Raw genomic sequence first — 26,032 nt, forward strand, 5'->3', positions numbered from 1 at the left:
CAAATACCTATTAAATATGACTCTAAACAAACTTTGGAGCTACAGAATCCACAAAGTAACAGAGAGAAACAAATCTTCTGATGAAGGCAACACAGTAAGCAGACAGGAAGGATCCACTGCAGCACCCTGGGAGCTAAACCCAGCCCCGAGGTGAGCCCCCATTTTTAGCCCCAGTGCAGCTCTGATCAGCAGCTGCAGTGGACTTCGGGAGAGTGGATCACCAGCAGCAGTGGTGGTTTCCAGAATTAAAAACCCATAAATGCTGAAGAAAAAGTGAGAGGTTGTGATAGTAATGGGAATATAAAGATTCCCCTGTATTGGCTTGGTTTTCAAACTGATTGTGTTAAAACCCAGAGCTTGTTAATCCCACCTGTGGGATGGACTTGTTGATGTGAAAAGAAAGTCCTGAACTGGGAGGAGCTGGTGACGTAGATTTAGAGAGACACAAGAGAGAGGCAGAAGAACTTTTTGGAAGCAGCACCCACGTGGAGGCAGAGAGAGAGACTGAGAAGGATTGCTGAGGGCCACTTTGAATTGCCCTGGACTTTTGAGACCTGCCCCCTGAGCTGCCAAGGACTGAGGAGACATGGCTGTTTTGCTGGTACTTTGTCTGTCTGTTTTGATGTTGTTTTGCCAGATTTGTCCACTGGTGAAAGACAGTCCTTTTGTTGAAGAAGTCCTGGAACCTGGCTGTTGGCTAAGAGCTCCTGAGACTGTCCTGCAGACAGAGAGTGAATACTGTCTACTGGTGAAGGACAGTGCTGTTGTTGCAGGGGTCTGGGAACCTTTCTGTTGGTTCAGAGCTACTGAGATTGCCCTGCAGACAGAGAGTGAATGCTGTCCACTGGTGAAGGACAGTGCTGTTGTTGCAGGGGTCTGGGAACCTTTCTGTTGGTTCAGAAGCCCTGAAGAAGGATTTTCTTGTTGTATGTTTACAGAAATCCTGGGAGAGGGTTTTGCTAATGTTTTCAGGGGTTCTAGGACTGTTCTGCAGACAGAGGATGAATTAATGAAGGGACTGGCAATGTATCTTGTGGCCTTGCTAAGCCTTGTCTCCCCAGGAACTAAGATTGCTGAGAACTTGCCTCATGTCAAGATGAAGAAAAGACCTCCATTTGGATATTAAGTGCTGTGCTTAAACTTGATGTAACTCTGGGGTAGATTCACTTGTGATCCAGGGGTGGGGAACTTTTGACCTTTTTGTGTTCTATGGTTGAACAAGTGAATGTACTTTACTTATGTTTGGAAACTAATCTCCATTTGAGAAGAGGGGCTTTGGTGGACTAAATGAAGGTACAGCCTAGGGGTGGAGTAGTATTTAGAACAGGGACTTTGTAATTGATTGAATGATTGGAAGGTCCTGGGGTGGGGTAGTACTTGGAGATTATTTAATCACACTTAGTAAATGCTGTATTTTGAATGATGTCATGTTTTGATCTTCTCTGTTCTTGGTTTGTCACTGAATAAAATGGAGAGCACCTATGCTGGTATTCTGAACCTTGGGAAGTTGCCTTTCCATGGTATTACATTACAGAGGTCAGTGTAGAACTCTGTTAGAACTGGGGAGGATGGAGGAGCGAGTCTGGCCCCTTCCCCCAAAGCTAAAAGTGGCGAAGGTGCAGTGGCCCTACAGCCACCTCCATGTGGCCATTTCAGAGCTCCTGGCCTGCAGACTGTAGGGGGACCAAGCAACCATTCAGGTGGTAATCACTCTTGCTTTAACCTGCATGGATCTGGATCACTATCTTGGGTGGTGGTCCTGAGGTGTGTGACCAGTGAGCCAGAGTTTGTAGGTGCTAAAGAGATGGCCCCCTCCTAATAGCTCCAGCAGCTGCAAAAACCCCATCAACTTGGAACAAAGCTCTCCCCTCTGGAAGCAGAGTTCTACTACAGCAAAGAGCTCAAAACTCATGCAATTGAATGGCAACAAGAGCAAGCAAAGGAAGCAAAGCAAGCACAGCAATCCAACTTTAGATTCCTTTATTGGGGACAAAAAGGATCAAAGTGTGGAATAGGAGGAAGACAATGAAGTCAGAATCCTGCACAAAAAAAAAAAAAAGCTTCCAAGAAAAAGATGAATTTGGTTACAGGCCATGGAGGAGATCAAGAAGGATTTTGAAAATCAAGTAAGAGAAGTGGAGGAAAAATTGGGAGGAGAAATGAGAATGATGCAAGAAAATCATGAAAAGAGAGTCAACAACGTGACTGAAGAAAATAACACCTTAAAAAATAGATTAACACAAATGGCAGAAGAGGACCAAAAAGCCAATGACGAGAAGAATGCCTTAAAAACCCAAATTTGCCAGATGGAAAAAGAAATTTCAAAAGGTCACTGAAGAGAATCATTCCTTCACAATTAGACTGGAACAAATGGAGCTAATGACTTTATGAGAAATCAAGATACTATTAAACAGATCCAAACAAATGAAAAATTAGAAGGCAATGTGAAATATCTCATTGGAAAAACCACTGACCTGGAAAATAGATACAGGAGAGATCAATTTAAAATTGTTGGACTACCTGAAAGCCATGATCAAAAAAAGAACCTAGAAATCAACCTTCAAGAAATTCTCAAGGAAAACTGCCCTGATATTTTAGAACCAGAGGGCAAAATGGAGGTTGAAAGAATCCACCGATCACCTCTTGAAAAAGATCCCAAAAAAGAAAACTCCTAGGAATATTATAGCCAGGTTCTGGAATTCCCAGATCAAGGAGAAAATATTACAAGCAGCCAGGAAGAAATAATTTGAATATTGTGGAAACACAATCAGGATAACACAGGATCTGGCAGCTTCTACACTGAGGGATCAAAGGGCTTGGAATACAATATTCTGGAGGCAAAAGGATCTAGCATTAAAACCCAGAATCACCTACTCAGCAAAACTGACTATTATGTTTCAGGGGAAAATATGGTCATTCAATAAAATGGAGGACTTTCAAGAAGTCTTGATGAAAAAACCTAAGTTGAATAGAAAATTTGACATTCAAATACAAGAAGCAAAAAAAGCATGAGAAGGTAAACAGGGAAAAGAAATCATAAGGAACTTATCAAAGTCAAACTATTTACATGCCTACATGGAAAATGATAATTGTAACTTACGAAACTTTTCCCAGTATGAGGATAGTTGAAGGGAATATAAATGTGTGTGTGTGTGTGTGTGTGTATATATATATATATGTATGTATGTATACATACATATATGTTTATATAGGAAGGTATATGTGCATATGAATACATAAGTGAGTGTGTATATATGTGTACAGGTATACATAGACAGAGGGCACAGTATCAACTGAATATGAAGGGATGATGTTTAAAAAGTGAAATTGAGAGGTGAGAGAGGAATATAATGACAGGAGATGGGGAGAGACAGTATGGGGTTAAGTATCTCATATAGAAGAGGCAAGGGATAACTGTTACAATAGAGGGGAAGAACAAGAAGGCAAAAGGGAATAGGTCAACCTCACTCTCATTGAATTTGGCTTAGGGAGGGAATGACATACACACTAAATTGGGTATCTTGCCCTAAAGGAGAGTAGGGGGGAAGGGGATGATGGAGGGAAGGGCAGGTTGGGGGGGGAGGGTAGTTAGAAGCACACACTTTTGAAAAGGGACAGGGTCAAAGTAGATAACAGAACAAGTGGGGTGGGATAGGATGGAGGGAAATATAGTCAGTCTTTCACAATATGGAAATGTTTTACAAAACTACACATATACAACCTATATTGAATTACTTACCTTTCCAATAAGGGTGGGTGACAAGGAAGGAAGGGAAAAAATCTGGAATTCAAAGTTGTAAAAACAAATATTTAAAAAATAAATATCATCATCATCATTATTATTGTTATTGTTATTATTATACAGTCACTGGGTATGGAGATCCATCTTGTCCTACCAGAAAGTTTAAGGGGGAATGGGGGAGGATATAAGAGAGAACAGATTGGGGGAGGAGGTATACAGTGGAATCGCTGTTTTGAGATGGTGGGTAGGGGAAAGACAGGGAGAATATTTGTAATTCAAAATCTTGTGGAAATGAATGATGTAAACTAAAAATAAACATAAAATTTAAAAAATTTTTAAAAGAATTCAAGATAGTTGAAAACTGAAATGTATTGAGATGTTCAACATAACTCAAAAAAACTATATTAAAATAATGTTTCATAAGTGGTGTATGGAAAGAAATGCTTAATCTAGATCGGTATTTATATCTGATTGCCAAACCCTGAAAAATTATTTAATCTTCAAGGCTTGCATGCACTCATTGGTTTACTATTTGGGAAAATTTTAAAATTCTGCTTCCAAAATGTAAAATCCCTGAATTGTTCCAAAACAAATCATATCTGCAACTATTTTTACATTTCTAGAAAATAAAATTTAAAAGGAAATGCATGTCAGTGCAATTAGAAAATAATGGTTTTAATTCAATCTTTTCTGTAAATCAATACAGGAAAATTCAGCTTGCACAAAGAATGACTTTGAGGCTAAAAGTAAGAAGAGCCAAATATAGGTTTCTACTTTGTATCACTGGTTACTTCTTGCTTCATTTCTAATAGAGCATAAACAAACAAAGTCTGAGTCTCTTCCCATGCTGAGCTTTCAGCCACTTCTACCCAGGGTGTCTCTTGTCATTTTGTCCTTGAAAAGCAGAGTTTTCATTTACTTCATGAAGCCAAGAGCAAGTCACAAAACAGAAGAGAGTAAGGTGACCAAATACATGTCCTGGATACCAGAAGACACCAAAAAATAAAGTCCTGGCTTTGGGTATTAATTTTTAGTAGATGTAAAGCAATTTCATGAAAGGAGGTTTGCCACTCCTTTCCTAAAAGAAATTCTAGAAAAGGAAGCAAGGCACTAAAGGTACAGGACAGCAAAATCACCAAGAAAACAGATTTTTGTTCTGTGGCACATAGCACATACAAATGTACCTTTCAAGTTTAAGATTATCTCTTTAACTGTAGGTATCTTAAAATATGAGCTCTCCTCACGCTCACTCCACTGGCTACTCTGGCCATACCATAGCATCAGCCCAAAAATATCAAGGAATCTTCCTATCATCCCACTTAGAACAAACAAAGCCTGATATTATTTACCCTTAAAGTCAGTCAGGGCAAGTTGCCTCTCTACAGAGTTCACTGTTAATTTATGAGGAAAGTTACATGCCATTTTTCTGAGACCAAAAAATATAGATAGAGCTTCCAGGCTTTCACGTGACTTTTTTGGGCGAAGATGTGATTTCATTGATATAGAGAGCTCCAAGTAAGGAAATTCCCTATACCAATGCAGATTAGCAACTATTATTCTGAAAGTTTTAATCTTAAAGAGTGACCTGGTGCACTGAGAGGTCACACAGCCAGTTTATTTCAGAAGGGGCATTGTAACTTCAGATTAACTCTCCAACTATGACTCATCAGGTGAATAACTCTCCAACTATGACTCATCAGGTGAATAACTGAAAATAATTTGCTTTCTCTTTTCTGTAGACAATAAAATAATTTTCTTATTCCATTAGATTAAGTACCTACACTATACACAATGTAAGCACTTTTCTAGGTGCTAGAAAGATAAAAATGAAAAATGACATAGACCTGGCCATCAAGGAGCTCACAATATGAGGAAATGAACCACATACACAAGTACACAGGTAACTATAGCAAAAGTTAGAAAACTATCAAGTGCACAGGAAAAATCAAACAGAGGAATATGAGAGATTTAACAGGTGAAGAGACCACTGGTAGCTGATGGAATCAAAGATGGAATTATAGAGTAGATGGCACATGAGCTGAGTTTTGAAAGAGAAGAATGGAGGATGGTATACCCAGAGGTACAAAAGTGGACAAGGATAAGACAACATCAGTGAACAGCTACACGAAAGACTTCAACTCTTCAATGGCTCTATGATCTGGTCCATATGTATATTCCTTTCAATGTATGCACACCTGTGAATGCTGTCATTCAAAAAATATATGATCAATAAAGGAGGTATATACCAAGAGTGAGTGATACCAAATGGACATACTGAGCATTACTTTATATCCATAAAATTTTAAAAGACCTAGAGAAAGACCTCCAACAGGCTGAGTAAATCCTCTCTAGAGAAATTACAGGAGGGCATGGACATACATCACCCAAGATTATAAGGTATGGGTGGGCTGTAATCTGTACTCATTAAGGGTAATCACTAAACCACTGAGGCATTTATGTTTTGTAAAGCACTTTTCTCACAAGATTCCTCTGAGGTAAGTCACTATCATTATTCTCCACTTTACAGAAGTAGAATCAGACTTAAGAAAGTTAAATTACTCACCCAGGGTGACAGAATTAATAAATAGGTGCCTGGAGTTAGAATTTGAACCCAGGGTCTTTGATTCTACAACCAAAGCAAAGCTATAGGCTAAAATTTGAACTAGAAGGATGTACAACAGCAATATCTTTAGTCAAAATTAGTCTACCAGTTAACAGAGCCTCTCAGAAGCTTAGACTTCCAATCAGTATAACGGGAATAAATAATACTTACTACCTCCTTTACTGCACTTTCAAAATCTTCTATCACTATAAAAGAGTGAGTTTATTATTAGCCCTCTACCAATCAATGAAGCAGACAAAGGGGGAAAAGGCAGTTCTAGCAAGCAAGTGTAGTATAGCATCAGGGAGATCAAAGAGGAAGGGAGTTTCAAGAAATGTTATGCCTAAATTATTATTGGACCCTTCTAATTAGTCTCCCCATCATTTCCCACCAGCTAACATCCACTCTATGCACTACTGACAGCTGAAACTTCCTAAAATCTACTGTCAATGGGTCAATACACAGTTTCAAAACGTTTCATAACTCTTCGTTAGATACGTAATAAATTACACCATAAATTTATGTCACTTAATATTAACAACTAGGTCTTCACTGCTGCTAAGGGAAATTTATCTTCATGTCTTTTCAACTTCCAACTTCATTCCCCACAGAAATTTTTCAAGACTTTTTCATTCACATTAAGTCAGAGTTCCACTCTACCCCATAAGTTTCAGCTTATGATCTTCTCTCCTATTTTCCTAAGAAGATTAGGGCCCTCTTCAGTGAGTTCTCTTAATTTCCCTTTTTCATATTTCAAAACCTCTTGATGTCTCCCACTTCCTCTTTCAGGAGAAGTGACCCCCTTCCCTACCATGACTAGCCCCCTCCATCTTTAGCCTTGATTCTGTGTTTTCCTACCTCCTTCAAGGCCCAGATCTATCAACCCTTCTTGTTCATACATGTTCAATCTTGCCTTCTACTGGCTACTCTTCCTAAAAACATGCTCAAATTTCCTTAAAAAAAAAAATATTCGCTTGATTCGAGAAAGCCTCAAACTATGATCTTTTCTCCTCTATTACTTTTCAATTTCAAAGAAGCCTAATCTATACTCAATCCCTCAGCATCCTCAGTATCCAATCATTCCTCTACCAGTTTGACCTACATCCCAAAATTCTACTGAAACTACTCTCTGAAAGGTCATATCAAAGGGTGGATTTTCATGTCCAAACTCATCTCCGAACTAAACCCTGTTCCTTCTCTTAACTATTCTTTTTCAGTTAATGACACCATTCTTTCATTCACCCAGAATGCCACCATCACAATATCTTTTTATCTTTGTATCTTCCTCAAGGCCCAACTTGAGGCCTGGAAAATGGTAAATACACAATAAATGTCTTCTTGAGTGAAAGAATGAAAGAAGGAAGAGATGGTTACTAGTATCAGGAAAGATAAACAAGACATTGCTCTTTGCTTCTCTCTGGTTCTTTGTTCATCGTTTTCCATCTTGATTTGGCTAGTCCAAAAAATGATCCCTGAGACAGATATCATTTCCCATTTCTGCCAACAAAGAAAAACAAATCATATGACCCAGAACTAATTCCATATAGGCACTGAGTCTCTGGAGTCTGATCTCTACATTTCAAGTCCTATTTGCATTAAAATATAAAAAGAAATCTCAAATACATCAGTAAGGATTTTGGAGACAGAAAACCCAATTAATTCCTATTTTTCTTCTACTTTTTTTTATTAAACTGGAAAGTAAAACAGTCATGGTTGAAATTATATGGAAGCATAGGATTAATAAGAGAACATCTAATTGTTTTAAGGGAGTTTGAGAAATCAAACAAATTATATCCCAGGATACTGAAAGAACTTACAAATGTGACGATCACAAAACTGCTGAAAATGAAATAAATATAAGAAGTCATGAGAATGGGGGACATGCTGTAGCGGGAATGGACGGTGATAGAGCAGACCTACAGGTCAGGAAGACCCAGGTTCAAATCTTGCCTCGAATACTAGCTGTTCAAATTTGGGTAACTCCTTAACCTATCTATGCTTCAATTTCCTCATCTATAAAATGAGTGGCTTACACTTGATGGCTTATTGAACTCCCATCAAGTTCTAAATCTGTGATCCTATGAATAAATATCCTAATTTTTAAAAAAAAAGAAAAGTGAGGATTCTTGTAACTACAAAATTATTAGCATGAGGTAAAGTCCCAGCAAAATTCTAAAATGATTATTAAATAAATGGTTTGTAAGCACTTAGGTTCACTAAGAATAAATACCAAACTAACTTCAATTCCTTTGCTGATAGGTTTACTAGACTAATGAATTAATGGAATGATCAAGATGCATTATTAACTAGGCATGTAAACTTGCAGACAAGATGGAAAAACATCGACTGTGTTCAGTTGATTCATAGTTGAATGACAGTAACCAAAGAGTGTTTACTCATGGATGGGACCTAAAGGGAGAATTCTAATGGTTTGTCATAGGATTCTTTCCCTATCTTGTTCCATTCCCTTTCACAGGAGGTTACTGGGCAAAGGTTACATATGATACTGAATCAGGTGACTTCTAGGGTCCTTTCCAAATCTTGACTCTATGAATATTTTTTCCAGCAAATTATTATTGTCAACACTAATTCTATGAAAGATAAATGATATAAAAATAAATTAGAGGTGAAAGCCAATCTGTGCTGAAACTACTAGGATAATAACAAGTTCAAGACAGGTTTTAAAAAATATGCTAAGTTCATTTCTGTTTCTAAAGTGTTAAGAATAAGCATCTTTTTCAAAAAGCTGAAAATTACACATTGTCTATTTACTGTGACATATTCAAGTGACCATCAGCCCAAGAAAAACTTCTCTTTTAATTTTGGGAAAGACTATGCAATTTTATCTGAAGAGTTAGAATAAATTATGCAAACAAACTCCCTTTCCAACTTAACTTTAGTCTTCAGTCTTAGCTGCATACTTGAGAATTGAGTTAATTATTCTCTCTTTCCCTCCCTTTTAATTCTACTCATTATGATGTTTCATTTCATTAGCAACAGTAGCCATAGTGGAAAGAATCACTAGAGTTAGGGGACCTAGTCTTTATTATACCACTAACTAGCTATGTAGCCCTGAATAGGTCCCTTAACCTCTCTGGGCCTCAATTTCATCATCAAATGAGCAGATTAGACTAAATGATCTCTAGGGTCCTTTCCAGGTCTAAAATGCTATTATAACTAACAACTAAAACCACCTACCACATTACTTTATACATTGCCAGAAGTTCATAGATACACATAATATATTTTGTCTAAAATTAAGGGGTTCTTGGCTATAATTTAGGCCCTAAAACCTTAATTATGAAAATCAGTTTTAAAGTAAGGTCTGTATAGCTGCCATGAAACCCACTGAAACCAATCTCCCAACTTGTGGGTTGGAGAGTCCCCGTCAGAAGGAGAGAACATAGACACTATTTCCAAGCAGAGCGATTCTCTGCAAATTTTATGCTTTGCCTCCTACCCACCCACCCCCCCAAAAAAATAGTGCCCTTCAAGTGTGGTATGTATTTTTTAAAATAAGGTGATAGAAATTTTTGCCACTTTGAATAATTGAATGGCAAGCCCTTAAATATTTTAAGATACTCCTGAGTGTAGCAAAACCCAAGTTTGAAACTATGGTCCTGAGAGCTTGCCTTGCAACTTGCTAGGATGCCCAGGGAAATGTTAAAAGCAAAAATAGATGTAGCAATTCTTTGCTCAAATCTGACAAAGAGTGGACACATCAAAGCACCAAATCACAGAAAGAGCTAAAAAGGATTTTTAGAGATCAAGTTTTCTGATCCTATCATCAAAGAGATGAGCAAATAGAGGTAACACTGTTGGTTGGTGACACAGTTGGGATTAGAACCCAGTACTCCTGACTCCCAGTCCTTTTAATTTATAGAGAGAACTTGTTAAACTTACTAGAACTGGAAGAAAATCAATCCAATTATCATTATCCAGTGATGAGAAGTGCATAGACTTATTCATTAAGTACACATAGTTTGGCTATCCATCTAAAATAATTGAAGAAGCAATGAGATGGAGGCAGCCTCAGAGTTAGAGGGGCTAGTTTCAAGTCCTGCTTCCAATTAATATTAACTATGTGACCCTTGGTAAGTCACTGAACCTCTTAGTACCTACTGGAAAATTTCCAGGACTAGAGAATACTGAACAGTTATGGATATCCATTGGTAGAGAGCTTCTTCACCAGGCGTTTCTCACTAGAATGAAATCACAGATTCAGATCACCTCCCTCCAAAAAAAAAAAGACTTTAATTTCAATAGCCTCAGTGATGCTATATGACTAAGAAGCATGGAGAACACACATCTCTGCAGAATCCCAAGTGCTGGTGTTCGACTCATAATGAAAAGAGGCACAGTGAATGTAAGCAGGCCAACAGTGTCTTATATAAAAGACACATGCCCAGTATAACTTAGCACAAAAGGCAACATTAAGGATATGAATGACCAGAAAAGGGGGTAGAATAGTGCTATGGAAAGAATCTAGCAGCACATGCATTGAACTGATAACCAAAAAATATGAGAAGTTCTCAATCTGAGGCCCATGGAACCTGAAAAGTCCCTGAACACATTTGAGGGCTTCCATGAACGTGGACTGAAAAAAAAAATACATCTTTATTTCAATATAATTTGTTTCCTTTGTAATCTATGTGTTTTGTTTTATGTGTTCAAGAAAAGGTTCAAAGGCTTCACCAAAATGACGGGGGGGGGGGGGGGGGGAGGGAGGGAAGGTTAAAAGCTTTTTATTCCGAAGATTTTCAGCATATCTGGATACCATAGAGAATTTACAAAAAAAAAATTCTTACAGGATAAAAAGGCATGGGGGTGGGTTTCCTTGGGGATCAATAGATTTTTATTATTTACTATGTGCTATGCACAATGTCAAGCACAAAGACAAAAGGGAAACACTTCTTGACCTCAATGAACTTACATTGTAATGGTTGAGGTCACTGATCTATCCAATTAAGTAAAGTAGCCCTCTACTTTTTACAAAAATTCCTTGTAATGATAAAACAGAATATGATATCTTTTTATCTTCTCTCCTTCATTAAGTAGTTTTCATAAAATTTTAATTGTTTCCAGAGCAGTCACATGGATGTAAGGGTTTTAAAATTCAAAGTGCTGGTAAGATTTTTCTCAAGGTTAAAAAAACAAGATTTCAAAAGAAAGTGGGGTAAATCAGGAATACCCAAGATTTCCATAATAAACAATCCCAATACAATCTTCCCTTTTTTATTGTATAAGCTCCTTATTCTTGTGGTTAAACTTGACCAGATCAATAATATTTATTCTCTTATGGTGGCCAGTTAGAGTTTCTGAATACTCAGTACAGACTGACTAAATTTGATGAAACCTTTTGACTTAGGCCACAGTCATTTCAGATGCTAGGTAAATTCTCTTCTAACTTGGACAAAACAAGTGAGCTTCACATGTGTTTTCCTCTTTAACCAAAGGATCCCACCACCAACACACCCTTCTTTGAAATACTCTCTCCCTCACCTTCCAGAGTCCTTTTTCATGTCTTGTGGCCTCAGGAACTTAGAAACAACTTCCTTCTTATGCTATAGGAGATTAATCACCTTTGCTGCTTGGGCTATATAACCTGGATCAGTAATTCAGCTTCCCTGGGAATTTTATCAGAAAAATTGATCCAATCAAATTATATCCAGGACCTATTTCCTAGTATCTGATTTACCTTTCTCCATCCATAAAGTTTAAAGTTTCCACCAAAAGTAACAAAAATTATGCCACAGATTATTTGGGTTATGACTTTAATGTTTTATGTGGCCTTTTTAAAAATGGTCCAAATATACTGTAGATCTTCTAACTGGGTATTTCCCAGTTGGTCTGTGGCAAATATTTATTGGCCCACAAACTATTTATTACCCAAGATCTTCTCTTCTTTAAATCTGGAAACTTAAAATACTAATAACCCTTCCTCCAATCACCCCAGCTCCCTCTTTCTCCTTGGCTCCTGGTTCTTGTCTACTAAGTATCTCTGGAGGGATTTTGATAGAGAATGTACATGTTTTACAAGGCTACAATGTAATTTGGCCTGGGGAATATTGTTTCAATGCCTCTCTTTAAATCTCTTTCTCCCCACCCTACAGTGTTCCAGGTTATTTTTATGTACCTTAGACAGCTTAGTCTTAATTAAATTAGGTAGGAGTTTCATGTAATCATCCTCCAACTTCTGGGATACTCATTCAAATGTAGAAAAGAAGGAGCAGTGACTGCCTCCTGGAAAGACTGCATGAAGCCTTTGTGGAGGCCTCAGGTGGCCTCCGCTGATTCTGCTGAAGAATCTGTTCTGTCTTGGGTTTCCATTGACTGACTTCATGTTGGTATTGCTTAATTGTGTGCCTCCCCTCTCAGATGGCTTTCCATCTCCTTATTTGCACAGAATTGTTTGCATCGTGCCTCTCTCACTGGAATTTGAGCTCCTTGAGGGAACAAACCACATTTTTGCCTTTCTTTACACAGGCTTAGCACAGCTTCTGGAACAGACGAAATGCTTGATTTATATGAATGCTTGTTGACTGACTGACTGACTGATGGAACTAAAGCTATGACATAGCTATTCTAGGCTAAACTTCTGCTTCTCCAGTCAGTCAGACAGGAAGTAAGCAATTATTAAGTGCCTTGTATATGCCTGGCACTATGAAAAGGCAAAAGTCAGTCGCTTCTCTCAAAGGAGCTTACTGTAGAAAGAGGGAGACTCATGAAAGCAACTATGTACAAACAAGATACATACAGGATAAATTGGAATAATAATTAAATAATAATAGTAAATAATAAATTTGAATAGAGGAAAAGCACTATGATGGGGGGGGGGCGGGATTTGATCAAGAAAGGTTTTTTGCAGAAAATGGGATTGTAGCTGGAATTTGAAGGAAACCAGAAGATGGAAATGAGGAGGGAGAGTATTTTAAGCATGAGGAACAGTCAATGAAAATGCCCAGAATCTGGAAATGGAGTGTCTTAATTCTAGTCCTCATCTCTCTTGGCTGTCATCTTCATTCCCTCTCCAACTCAATACCAGGTAAAGATTCTCTTTAAATTCTCTTTAACTCAGAGGCCTTCTCTAAAGAGAGAGGTGAGTCCATCAATAAGAACCTAACATATAGACACTCTGCTAGGAATTATTAGAGGTACAAAGATGTACCTCTAGGTACATCTGTCCTGTACAGACTGTCCTCAAGGGTATGATTATCTCGATAAAGGAATAACAGGTATGGACAGATAGATATGAAATATGCATATGAAAAATTAAATTACAATACAAGAGGATAGTTCAACACATCTATGTTAAGTGAGATATTTTCCCAAGCAGACTAAGATTCACTGTCAAATGAATGAAACAGTTAAAAAATGATAGAGTAGCTCAAAGAAGCCTCTCTTACTCTGGGCTAAGGAAGCTGAAGGAAGGAGAGAGCATTCTAAGCTCTCCCTTGAAGAAGAGGCAGGATAAATGTCAGAAAGGCATTCTCAAGAGGGCAAATGATAGGAATGAAACTTCAGAGGTGGAGAACACAAGACGTGGTGGAAGGGCAGTGCCCAGTTTAGCAAGGGTAGAAGGTTCAGAGAGCTGAATAATGGAAGATACAACTGGAAAGGTAATCTGGGGTTAAACTGGGAAAAGGTGCCAGAACTTGATCCTGTAGGAAATAGGAAATTCTTAAATGTTATATTTTGTTTTGTTTAAAGTAGAATAGCATAATTAGAAAAAACAGTAAGAAAGGATGGACTAGAGGTAGGAAAGGCTGGAGGTAAAAAGAACAATTATCAGAGACTCACAGAATTTCAGAATATGACAGAGCCTAAAAACCTACGCTTGTACAACCACACTGAGAAGTGATCACCCAACCTCTACTTGAAGACCTCAATATAAGTATGCCTCCTAAGGCATACCAGTTCCACTTTGGAGCTGTTAATAATAATAACGCACATTTATATAGCACTTTGAAGTGTGTAACGCAGCTAAGTGGTGCAGTGGGTAGAGTGTTGGACCTGGAGTGAGGAAGATTCATATTCTTGAGTTCAAATCTGACCTCAGACACTTATCGGCTGTGTGACCCTGGGCAAGTCACTTAACCCTGTTTGCCTCAGTTTCCTCATCTATAAAATGAGCTGGAGAAGGAAACAGCAAACCATTCCTGTATCTTTACCAAGAAAATTCCAAATGGGGTCATGAAGAATCACACATAAATGAAAAAAAACTGAACAACAACAATTACATTATTTATCTTACCTGATTCTCACAAGAACCCAGCACTCTGGATGCTATTATCATACCTACTTTATAGATGAAAAACTGAGGCACAGAAATTAGGTGGATCGCCCAAGGTAATATGGTAATATCTAAGGTGGGATTTGAACAAAGGTTTCCCTAGCTCCAAATCCAACACTCTATCCACCATACCAAATCTTCTAAAAACTTATTCTGATTTAAAATCTACCACTCAGAAACTTCCACCTACTGCTAGAGACAAGGAGAATATGTTTAATTCATGTTCTATGTAACAGCCCTTTAAATGCTTGAAATAGCTGGCCAAAGTATTCTGTTCTCCAGGCTAAACATCACCAGTCTCTTTTTCTGGTTTTTCATCTATGTGACATCTCCAGATGTGGCTAAAGCACAAAACTCAACTGTTCTCATCTCTTTCTACACCTTCTTGCACAGTGACTCTGGTCCACTCTGATGGGCTCAGTTATGATCTCTATTCAGATAACTGCTAGGTCTATATATTCAGCTCTATCTAACTAGTCTACCCCTTGAACACCAGACCCATATCATGTCCATAGATATTTCAAATATGATTCCTCATATGCTTCCCAGACTCAACATAAACAAAATAGAAATTTTTATCTTTCCCCTGCAGCCACTTTTGTTTTTGAAGGGGAGACTGGGTCTCCTTAACACTTCCAGCCACACATCAGCCCAGTTTCACTATTAATCAGCATGGGAGCTTTGGTCTGCTCCATTTCCAACCTGGAAAGCCCTCCTTAGGCAGCCTGGTGGTCTCCCACTCCAGGAAGTTTACTATATCAATGTTAAATTTAGTGCAAAGACATGATAAGCATCCCATTCCATCTCACAACAACCAAGCTCAAGAGATCCACCAGTCTCAGACTTCCCAGTAGCCTGGATTACAGGTGTGTACCTCCATGAACACTTTCCCATTGCTATCAAGGGCACCATCTTCCTTCTAGCCACCCAAATTCACAACCTCAAGATCATACTTACATCTCATTTTCACTCACTCAACATGACGGCCATGTTGCATAAGTTTGTCATTTCTATCTCCATATCTTTCACATATGTCCCATTCTCTCTACTCATGCTGCCACCACCCTAGCCCAGGCCCTGATCACCTACCTCCTTTACTACTCCAATAACCTTCTCTTGGTTTCCCTGTCTCAAGACTCTCCCTGCTCCAATCTCTCCTAAACACAGCTTCCAAAATGACCTTCCTAAAGCTCAGGTAAGATCATGTTACTCGACATGTGACTTAGCATTTATGCCTATTACACTGTTACACTGTGAAAGCCTGATCTAGTCAGATACTTTTAAAATCACAACTGTGTGATTTAATATTATCTATTACTCCTAACATCATGTCATCTACAGGGTCATTTAGAGAAACAAACTTTCCCCTGGCACTTAATTCAAAGAAGAATTTATTGTAGGGAGTTTCCTGTAAGGGACACTGGATAACAGGAGACAATGCCTTTAAATACAATTTTTCAAAACAAACAGAAAACTTCATTAAATGGATACACTTTTTCTATCAACCTTCTAATCCTGAGTGAAAGCATCTAGAATCCTATGACTTTAAGATGATAGGAACTAACATAGTGTGATCCAGGTACATTTCTGTCAAATGATCTCACTTAGTAAAGTAACAAAATTAGAGAAATGGACTGTTAACCCATCCAAAATGTGCATTCTCTCAAACAGAAGATGTCTCAAGTGAGCTTTTGGCAAGTGTCAGATCTCAGTCAATTAATAGCTGAAATTTCTGGTGATCCCAGTTACGGAGAGTTTTGTTGTGAACTGAAGGATTCATACGCTTTGAATATCAGACTGCAAAAACTAGTTGATAACCCACTATGAACATTCAGGGTCTGACTTGTATTTTTGTTCAGATTGAGGACCATCCCACTTTCTTACAGAGATGGTTTAAAGAGGGGGCTGTAAGGCAAGGCCAAACTTGTATCTAAAAGTGCTTGAGCACTTAGAAAAACACTTAGTTGAATCTGCAAAGTTCCATGTACCACAAAGCATGGAAGTAACAATTTGAGTATGGAAAATTTTACAGGCAGGTGTTACCAATTGACCACCTCAGCCATAAAAGAATCTTATTATTATGGTTCCTGACAGATGTTGAGTAGGAATATGCATATTAATAGTCTGGTCATAACAAGTTAGCTACAAAATGCACCCTGACAAATAACTGAATGGATTAACCAGTTTGGTATTTAAATGTTGATAAATGCCTAACATATAGTTTGCTTTTAGACTTTTAGTATAATTGAAACTAATCTTCCCTCTGACAATAATTAGTGAACAGGTTTGCTAAAGATTTATTCTTACTCCTAGAAAACAAAGCAATGTTCTCAGAAGAGAGGAAAATACTTTTCTTCCCCTTTGCCACATGGATGGAAAGCAGGAATCTAACTCATTCAATAATTCTACTAAGTTATTTAAGTTTAAGTTACAATCAGGAGAGGGGTAGGAAACAGCATCTTTTTATGTTGTTTAGTATTAGAAGTCCATCCATCAAGAGACTATCCTTTCCAAAATTGATGGTGATAATAGTATCATGATAAAGGCTTTCAAGAAGCAATAATAGACTGGAACTTCTCCAGAGATCAGACATTTATTGTACTCATCAATATCACCATGGCTTCCTGGTCACCTCGATTCCAATTCCATTTCTTTCACTCCTCCTGCTCTATTCCTTAACTGTCCATCATGTAGAACTAAAGTATACTTAAATTGATTACTTAATGTTGTAAAGAGTATTATATTGTGTTCTCTTAATTTTCATTAAAAATTTAATGAGTGGGGCAGGGTCAAGATGGCAGAGTAGAAACAGGACTTCCGCATGGCTTTGGCTTCCACCTCCTCCAACTCATGTAAAAAATAATGCTAGAAAAACTATGGAGCTACAGAATCCCCAAAATGACACAGAGAAGCTAACCTCCCACTGAGGACAGCTCGGCAGGCCGACAGGAAGAGACCAGCTCAGCTCTCTGGGAGCCAAGCCCAGACCTGCCCGAACCCAATGTCTTAGGCTCAAGGTGGCCTGACCAGCTGCCAGTTGGAGGGACTTCAGATCACCAGCAGCTGTGGCAGTTTCCAGAATTTTCAAGCTATACATGCTAAGGACAAAGTGAGAGGGTAGAGGTCCCATAGTGTGTGAACAGTCTGCCAGAGTGTGTGGAGGCTTCAGAGAGGGCACCCAACTAACAGCTCCAGCAGCTGCAAAAACCCCAGCATTTGGGATAAAACTCCCCCTTCTGGTAGCAGACTTTTATTGTGGCAAAAGGCTCAAAAGTCAAGTAACTGAGTGGCAACATGAGTAAGCAAAGGAAGTAAAGCAAACAGAGCATTCCGACATTAGACTCCTATTTTGGGGACAAAAAGGATCAAAGCATGGAACAGGAGGAAGACAGCAAAGTCAGAACTCGGCACCAAAAACTTCCAAGAAAAAGATGAGCTGGTTACAGACCATAGAGGAGCTTAAGAAGGATTTTGAAAACCAAATAAGAGAAGTGGAGGGAAAATTGGGAAGAGAAATGAGAATGATGCAAGAAAATCATGAAAAGAGAGTCAACACCCTAATTGAAGAAAATAACACCTTACAAAAAGACTAACTCAAGATGGCAAAGAGGCTCAAAAAGGCAATGAAGAGAAGAATGCCTTAAAAAGCCAAATTTGCCAGATGGAAAAAGAATTTCAAAAGCTCACTAAAGAGAATCATTCCTTCAGAATTAGATTGGAGCAAATGGAAGCTAGTGACTTTATGAGAAATCAAGAAACTATTAAACAGATCCAAACAAATGAAAAAATAGAAGGCAATGTGAAATACCTCATGGGAAAAAACCACTGACCTGGAAAATAGATCCAGGAGAGATCATTTAAAAATTATTGGACTACCTGAAAGCCATGATCAAAAAAAGAACCTAGAAATCAACCTTCAAGAAATTCTCAAGGAAAACTGCCCTGATGTTTTAGAACCAGAGGGCAAAATAGAAATTGAAAGAATCCACCAATCACTTCCTGAAAAAGATCCCAAAAAGAAAACTCCTAGGAATATTTTAGCCAGGTTCTGGAATTCCCAGCTCAAGGAGAAAATATTACAAGCAGCCATGAAGAAACAATTTCAATATTGTAGAAATACAATCAGGATAACTCCGGATGTTGTAGCTTCCACACTGAGGGATCGAAGGGCTTGGAATATGATATTCTGGAGATCAAAGGAGCTGGGACTAAAACCAAGAATCACCTACCAAGCAAAACTGAGTATTGTGTTTCAGGGGAAAATATGGTCATTCAGTGGAATAGAGGACTTTCAAACATTCTTGATGAGAAAACCAGAGTTGAATAGAAAATTTGTCATTCAGATACAAGAAGCAAGAGAAGCACGAGAAGATAAACAGGGAAAAGAAATCATAAGGAACTTATCAAAGTTGAACTACTTATATTCCTACATGGAAAAACAATAATCGTAACTTATGAAACTTTTCTCAGTATGAGAATAGTTGAAGGAAATAGAAATGTGTGTGTGTATATATATATATATGTATACATACATATATATATATATGTCTATATAGGAGGGTATATGGGCATATGAATACATATGTTTGTGTGTATATATGTGTGCACAGGTATACATAGACAGAGGGCATATGACCAATTTAATAGGAAGGGATGATACTTAAAAGGTGAAATTAAGAGGTGAGAGAGGAATATAATGAGAAGAGATGGGGAGAGAGAGAATGGGGTAAATTATCTCACATAGAAGAGGCAAGCGAAAACTGTTACAATAGAGGGGAACAACAGGAAGGCAAAAGAGAATGAGTCAACCTTATTCTCGTTGAGTTTGGCTTAGGGAGGGAATGACATACACACTAAATAGGGTATCTCACCCTACAGGAGAGTAGTGGGAAAGGGTATGAGAGGGGGGATAATGGAAGGGAGGGCAGACTGGGGGGAGGGAAATTGGAAGCACCCACTTTTGAAAAGGGACAGGGTCAAAGTAGAGAATAGAACAGGTCGGGGTGGGATAGGATGGAGGAAAATACAGTAAGTCTTTCACAATATATCCACTATGGGAATATTTTGCATAGCTACACATGTACAACCTATATTGAATTGCTTATCTTCCCAGTAAGGGTGGGTGACAAGAGAGGTAGGGAAAGAATCTGGAATTCTTATTCCTCTCCTCTTCTTTATTATATTCTTCATCTTCCTATTTCAAGATTCCTTGAAAGGTATAACAAAAGAAATAACCCTGTACAGTGGCCCTTTGATCGTAAACAATAGGTAAGTCATTAAATAGGAGATAGATATAGATATAGATACAGACATAGCCACCTAAACTCTTCACCACAATGGAGGAGATCACCAAGTCCAAGTTGAAGGGAGATTTCTTGTGCAGAGAGATATTCTCTGCATGTTATTGTTCTTGAATGACACTATGATTTGAATAACACTTTGATAAATTTCCTCAAAACCTAGAACATATAACCATTCAAAAGAGTTTGGATTTACAATCTACTCTGAAAAGACTAAATGGATGAAAAGTATCTATTGCCAGACTATAATATGAACTTGGATGGAGAATGTACAGAACGTATGTTCCATCAGTATGCCTGTGTAGGACAGATAATAGAAATGGATGAGCTGGGTCCAGAATTAAACAGGCTGGATTGCCTTCAGGAAATAGTAAATTTCCTTTAATGACTACAAGCTCTAGAATATTTTCCAACGCACTGATGATGTTGCTTTATGACTGCAAGACATGGAGCGCAAGAGAGACCAAAAAAATTGAACGTTAGGGGCGGCCAGGTGGCTCAGCGAGTAAGAGCACCGACTCCAGTGTTGGGACGACCTGGAGATCGATTCCCGGGCTCAGACACTCAGCACCACATCCATAAATAACTGGCCGTGTAACCTTAAGCAAGTTACTTAACCCTGATTGCTTAAAAAAAAAAAAAATTGACCGTGAATTTCACACAAACAGCAATGGAGAGGTATATGATGGCTATGAATAGGCTACAAGATGTAACCAACAAAGAACTTTGAAGACAAGCAGGAGTAACAGATATTGGCAAAGAATTGTACAGTATGAAGAGAAGGAAAACAGTATAATTTACATATATACACACACACAAGCATATCTCCATATATCTATATATCTATATCTATATACAGATATATAGATATATTGTAGGGGGGAAGGCAAAGCAATTGGGATTAAGTGACTTGCCCAAGGTCACATGGCTAGTAAGTGTGTCAAGTGTCTGAAGCTGAATTTGAACTCAGGTCTGCCTGACTCCAGGGCCAGTGCTTTATTCACTGCAACACTTAGCTGCCCCCTTTTGTAGGGGGAGGCTTTTTAAATAGATTTTTTTAGTTTAATTGAAATATTACATGAACAAGAAACTGGAAATACAATCACATCAAAGAACAAATTGCCACAACTTTGACATTGAAGCCAAACAAATTTTTTAGGGTAGATTTCAAAAAGGTGTGAAGTTATAACAACTTAAAAACACAGTTAACCTACTTCTAGGAATACAAAACATACATTCATAGGTTATTTTCAATACAAGAAAAAATAAATTTGTTTTATATATACATATATATGACAGAGAGAGAGAGAGAGAGAGAGAGAGAAAGAGAGAGAGAGAGAGAGAGAGAGAGAGAGATCAAGGACAAATGATTACAGATAGAAAGTCCAAGTGCTTCACTGGTATCCTCACAATGTCAAGAGAAATAAACAAAGGTCTCCACCATGTTAGGTGGTCCCCTTTTGGTCAATTTGAGGGAGGGGGACATAATCAAGAGTCATATGGGATAAGCAACCATAGATCATTTGAAATCCATGACACTAGAGGGAACACCTAAATCAATTAATCATGCATCTATTCAATTACTAGAGTCCCTTAAATTATGTTCCCCTGTGTATCAGTGGTCCTCAAGAAAAGAAAAAAAGAAGAAAAGATCGTTCATCCCTGCTATAGAAACTATAGTTCTGACTTTCAGTTAAGATGGTAGAATGATTGGCAGAACAGCCTAGGTCTTTTACAACTACCCCATAGATGAAAGGGGGGGTGGGGGAGCATTGCAGAGTGGGAGGATCCTACAGAAAGTATATTTCAAAGAAAGAACCAGAAGCCTGAAGGTACTAGAGAATGGGTCAAACTAGAAAAGTCCATTCTGTGGACCCATCATACAGAAGCATTCTCTGTATGCATCAGGGGCAATCCAGAGAAACCTGGAACCTTCCAGTCATGTGCCTGGGAACAGCAAGATGTGCCCATGGATCAGGGGGAGGTGGAGAAATCTGAGGCCTACATCCGCATCACTCTGATCCCTGACAGGAGTCAGGAGGCTTCAAAGCTTAGACTGGGAGAACAATAATCAGTCATATTCAATACCCTTCCCTTACAGCAGTTAAAGTTTGCAGCCTTCTGGCCTTTGCCCCTGAGGTCCTTGAAAACAAAGAGCTTGGTACTCTAAAGAAGCAGTGACAGGCTCCCAGATAACAGAGATCAGAACCAAACAAGTCCACATCAATCCTTCTAGATGGCCTAGCCCTGACACAAAGGCCCAACTGAGGAAGTAGGGCTGAAAAACTTAGTAAAGAGAAGACACCAATGATTTTTTTAAGTACTTTGGATCTAGGGACACCCAAGCCACAAACTGAGAAGAAAAGAAAAACTCTACACCATCTAAAAGCAAGGTCTCAAACAAGAACAAAGCTTTGCCACAACATCTTGATAAGAAATTAAGTTCTTAAATATTATAAATTAAATGAGAGGGCTAATGAAAATAATTGAAAGTAAAATGAGAGCTCTAAATGGGAGAAAATTTTAAGGAGAATAAACAGCACAGGAGGTACAAAACCTTACTTGATTACCAAATTTCCTAAAAAATAGAATGGATTAAGCAGAAATCAGTGGCTTCACAAGACCACAAGAAATAGCAAAACAAAATCAAAGGACAAAAATATTAAAAGAAAATGTAAGTGGGGCGACCAGGTAACACAGCGAGTAAGAGCACCGGCCCCAGTGTTGGGATGACCTGGGGGATCGAATCCGGGCTTAGACACTTAGCACCACACCCAGAAATAACTGGCTGTGTAACCTTGAGCAAGTTACTTAACCCCAATTGCATTAAAAAAATCATAAATGAAAACTTTTTGGACCAATTACATCCAAGGGACAAAATGAAAGAAAAAAGACTCTATAGTCACATCCAAAAAAGAAAGAAAGAAAATTCTCAAGAATATTATAGACAAAATCTGGAGCTTTCAGGTCAAAGGAAAATAGTACAAGCAGTCAGAGAGTTCATGTATCAAGAAGCCACAGCATAGTCATCATCATCATCATCATCTATAATACTGATATCGTGTTTACTGGGTGTCAGACACTGCCCTAAGCTCTCTCCATTCATCATATCATTTGATCTTCCCAACAATCCTTAGAAGTAGGTGCTATTATTAACACCATTTTACAAATGAGGAAACTGAGGTTAATTGATTTGCCAGGGGTCACACAGGTATTGAAGGAAACCAGAGAAGTCAAGAGATAGAAGGAAGGAGAACATTCCAGGCAATCAAGGATAGCCATTGAAAAAAGCAGTCAGGAGATGGAGTGCAGTGTATGAGGAACAAGAGGTCAGGTGTTGCTGCATCATAAAATGCGTGGAAGGAAATTTAAGAAGTCTGGAAAGAAGAGAAAGGACAAGATGGTGAAGAACTTTAAAGGCTAAACAGAGGATCTTATATATTTGATCCTGAAGGTAATAGGTAATACATAATCATCTTTTTTCTTTTCTCCTGCTCCTTGTATATGGAAATGCTCATTTTTCACTTTTTAAAGTGCTGGATCATTTTTTTTAATAGAAAATATAATTTAGCCTTTTTTCAGTCGGCGGCAGGTGTGTTCACACGCTGCGCTGTTTCCCTACCCAGAGCTCAGTCCCTCCATTGTCGTCACCACCGTGTCCTCCTCTTCCCAGTCCCTTTCACCACCACCAAGGGCTTCGAAGATCTCCAGACACAGGCTCAACAACTTCTTAGCAGACAGGAGGAGTTTGTGCTGTCCCAGGCTGACACTGCAGTATTTGAAGCTGTCTCAGGCCCTCCACCCGCCGACCTGTAGCATGCTCTCCATAGGTATAACCACATTAAGTCCTATGAGAAGCAAATGGCAAGCGTGCCAGGAATAAAGAAGACTTTGGGCAAGGATGGGCCTGCTGGTGTAGAAGATACCACCAGAAGTGGAGCTACAGATAGCAAAGGTGATGATGACATTGATCTCTTTGGCTCTGACGATGAGGACGAAAGTGAAGAAGCAGAGAAGCTAAGAGAAGAACGCCTTGCTCAGTATGAATCAAAAGAAATCACAAAAACCTGCAATTGTTGCCAAGTCTTCCATCTTAATGGATATAAAACCTTGGGATGATGAGACGGTGAAACTGGAGGAATGTGTCATAAGCATTCAGGCAGATGGCTTGGTCTGGGGATCTTCTAAACTGGTTCCAGTGGGATATGGCATCAAGAAGCTTCAGATACAATGTGTGGCTGAAGATGATAAAGTTGGTACAGAGATGCTAGAGGAACTGCCTTTGAAGACTATGTGCAATCCATGGATGTTGCTGTGTTCAATAAGATCTAAAGCCTACAATCCTCAAAAAGTACATTTAAATTAAAACATTTGCAAGCATATGTGTGTGTGTGTGTGTATAATTTAATAAATCTTGCTTAGATTTGTTTTTTAAAAAGAAGTTACAGTTTGGAGCTTAATGGAAAACATAGATTCATATTCTAAATCAGGGTTCCTTAAACTTGTGGCAAAACCATATTACCATTGTCTGGTAAAACTGATTGACCCCTTCTCAGAATGCTTTTAGGTGTACAAAATAAAATATGTAAGGGATTACAAAGGAAATCAACTGTATTGAAATAGCTACCAAAAATATTCTAAAGTAGTAAATTCATCAGGTTAGGAATTCCTTTTTTTCTAATAGATAAATAATCCAAAAGAAAGTTCAGGTTCATATTATCATTACTACCTCTTTAAAACTGATTACTCTAATAAATGCTTTCTCATGTTTCTAATCAAGCTTTTTTTAACAGCCCATTTTATAGACTTCTTGAACTTTCTACTTTTTACCTTTGGGCAGTTTAGAGAATAGATTTTTTTTTCTTTTTCCACTTTGCTAAAGTCATCAGACACAATTCTCATTTCATATTTTCATAGGGCTTCTTTCAAAGTGTGCTGATGGTGAAGTTAATTGACTGGCTACTAGAATGAAGATTTGCAGGTGATAAAGTCCCTATATTTCTGAAAATAAATAACTAAGAATGCAACTAGTGCCTAATATGAAAGAGGCAGGTAAAACACAGGGCCTTGCTCCCTATCAGAGGAAGTCTTGGTAGTTTTGTTACATAAATGAGTTTCCCTTCAGTGAACTAGAAAATTCAGTAAACCAGAGAAAACATCATACTTTGACCCTGCCCACTAACCAAGCTACCCTAATAGCATGTGCCTTCTGGCACATCTTAGAAAATCCATAAAACAACTTAAAAAATAAAAGCATCGTACAATGTCTCAGATGTATATTCTTTGTTTTGCCCAAAACTAAGAGACAGAGACAGAGACACAGAAAGACAGACACAAAGACAGAGATAGAGAGCTAGAAACAGAAATAAAGAAACAAAGACAGAGATACAGAGGGACAGACAGACAAGGAAGAGAAGGAAAGAGATAGAGAGTGTAGAAAGAGGAGAAGGGAAGAAAGAGACAGGGAGATAAGGAGAGGTGAATGAGAGAGGGAGAGGGAAGAAGACAGCAAAAGAAAAAGAAAGAAAAGAGGGGGAAAAGAGAGAGCCCAAAGCTAATTTGAGTGTAGAGCTTTAGAAAATTACTGTTTACAGGCAATGGACAGAAACTCATACTGGAAAGGAGCTCTAAATGAACTGCTTCTCTCCAAATTATATCCATGAACACATTGAGAGCTCAACATAGAACCATGACCCTTAGAATTTCTTGGTCCACTTATGAGTGACATTTTACCTGTTGTTTTCAAGGGGTCATATTCTGTTCTTAATCAGGCAAAAAACTAAGAAAACCAGGCTCATGATGGCAATGTTCATTTCAGCAGTTTTGAGTTAACAAGCACACAGTGAACCATAACTTCCACTAGCTTAAACTACTCATCATCAGGGATTTGTTACCAAGAGGCAGTGTGGGCTCAGGCAAAGGCCTGGGATCTGGGGAATTCTAACCTTGGCTGGGTCACACTGACTCACCAGGTTAGGTTCCAAAAGTCACATAACATTTTTATACCCTCCTGTCTCTTCTCCAAAGTAGACATAAACAATCACCATCATCACCATCACAACAATAAAGCTAAATTAACGATTACAAGCAAGTTT

At 38.4% G+C, this 26,032-nt stretch overlaps 1 protein-coding gene and 1 pseudogene across 7 annotated transcripts in view; one reads left to right on the forward strand and one right to left on the reverse strand.

Annotated features, from left to right (window-relative positions):
- Positions 1-26,032, reverse strand: part of FHOD3 (formin homology 2 domain containing 3) — a 749,832-nt gene that overhangs the window by 590,669 nt on the left and 133,131 nt on the right. The gene's annotated exons all lie outside the window — the stretch shown is intronic.
- LOC138153078 (elongation factor 1-beta pseudogene) lies at positions 1,569-24,379 on the forward strand (annotated as a pseudogene).

Source organism: Petaurus breviceps, unplaced genomic scaffold (genome assembly GCF_028583685.1).
Source record: "Petaurus breviceps papuanus isolate PSGF00001 unplaced genomic scaffold, PetGlider_PUasm1.0 151, whole genome shotgun sequence".
NCBI lineage: Eukaryota > Metazoa > Chordata > Mammalia > Diprotodontia > Petauridae > Petaurus > Petaurus breviceps.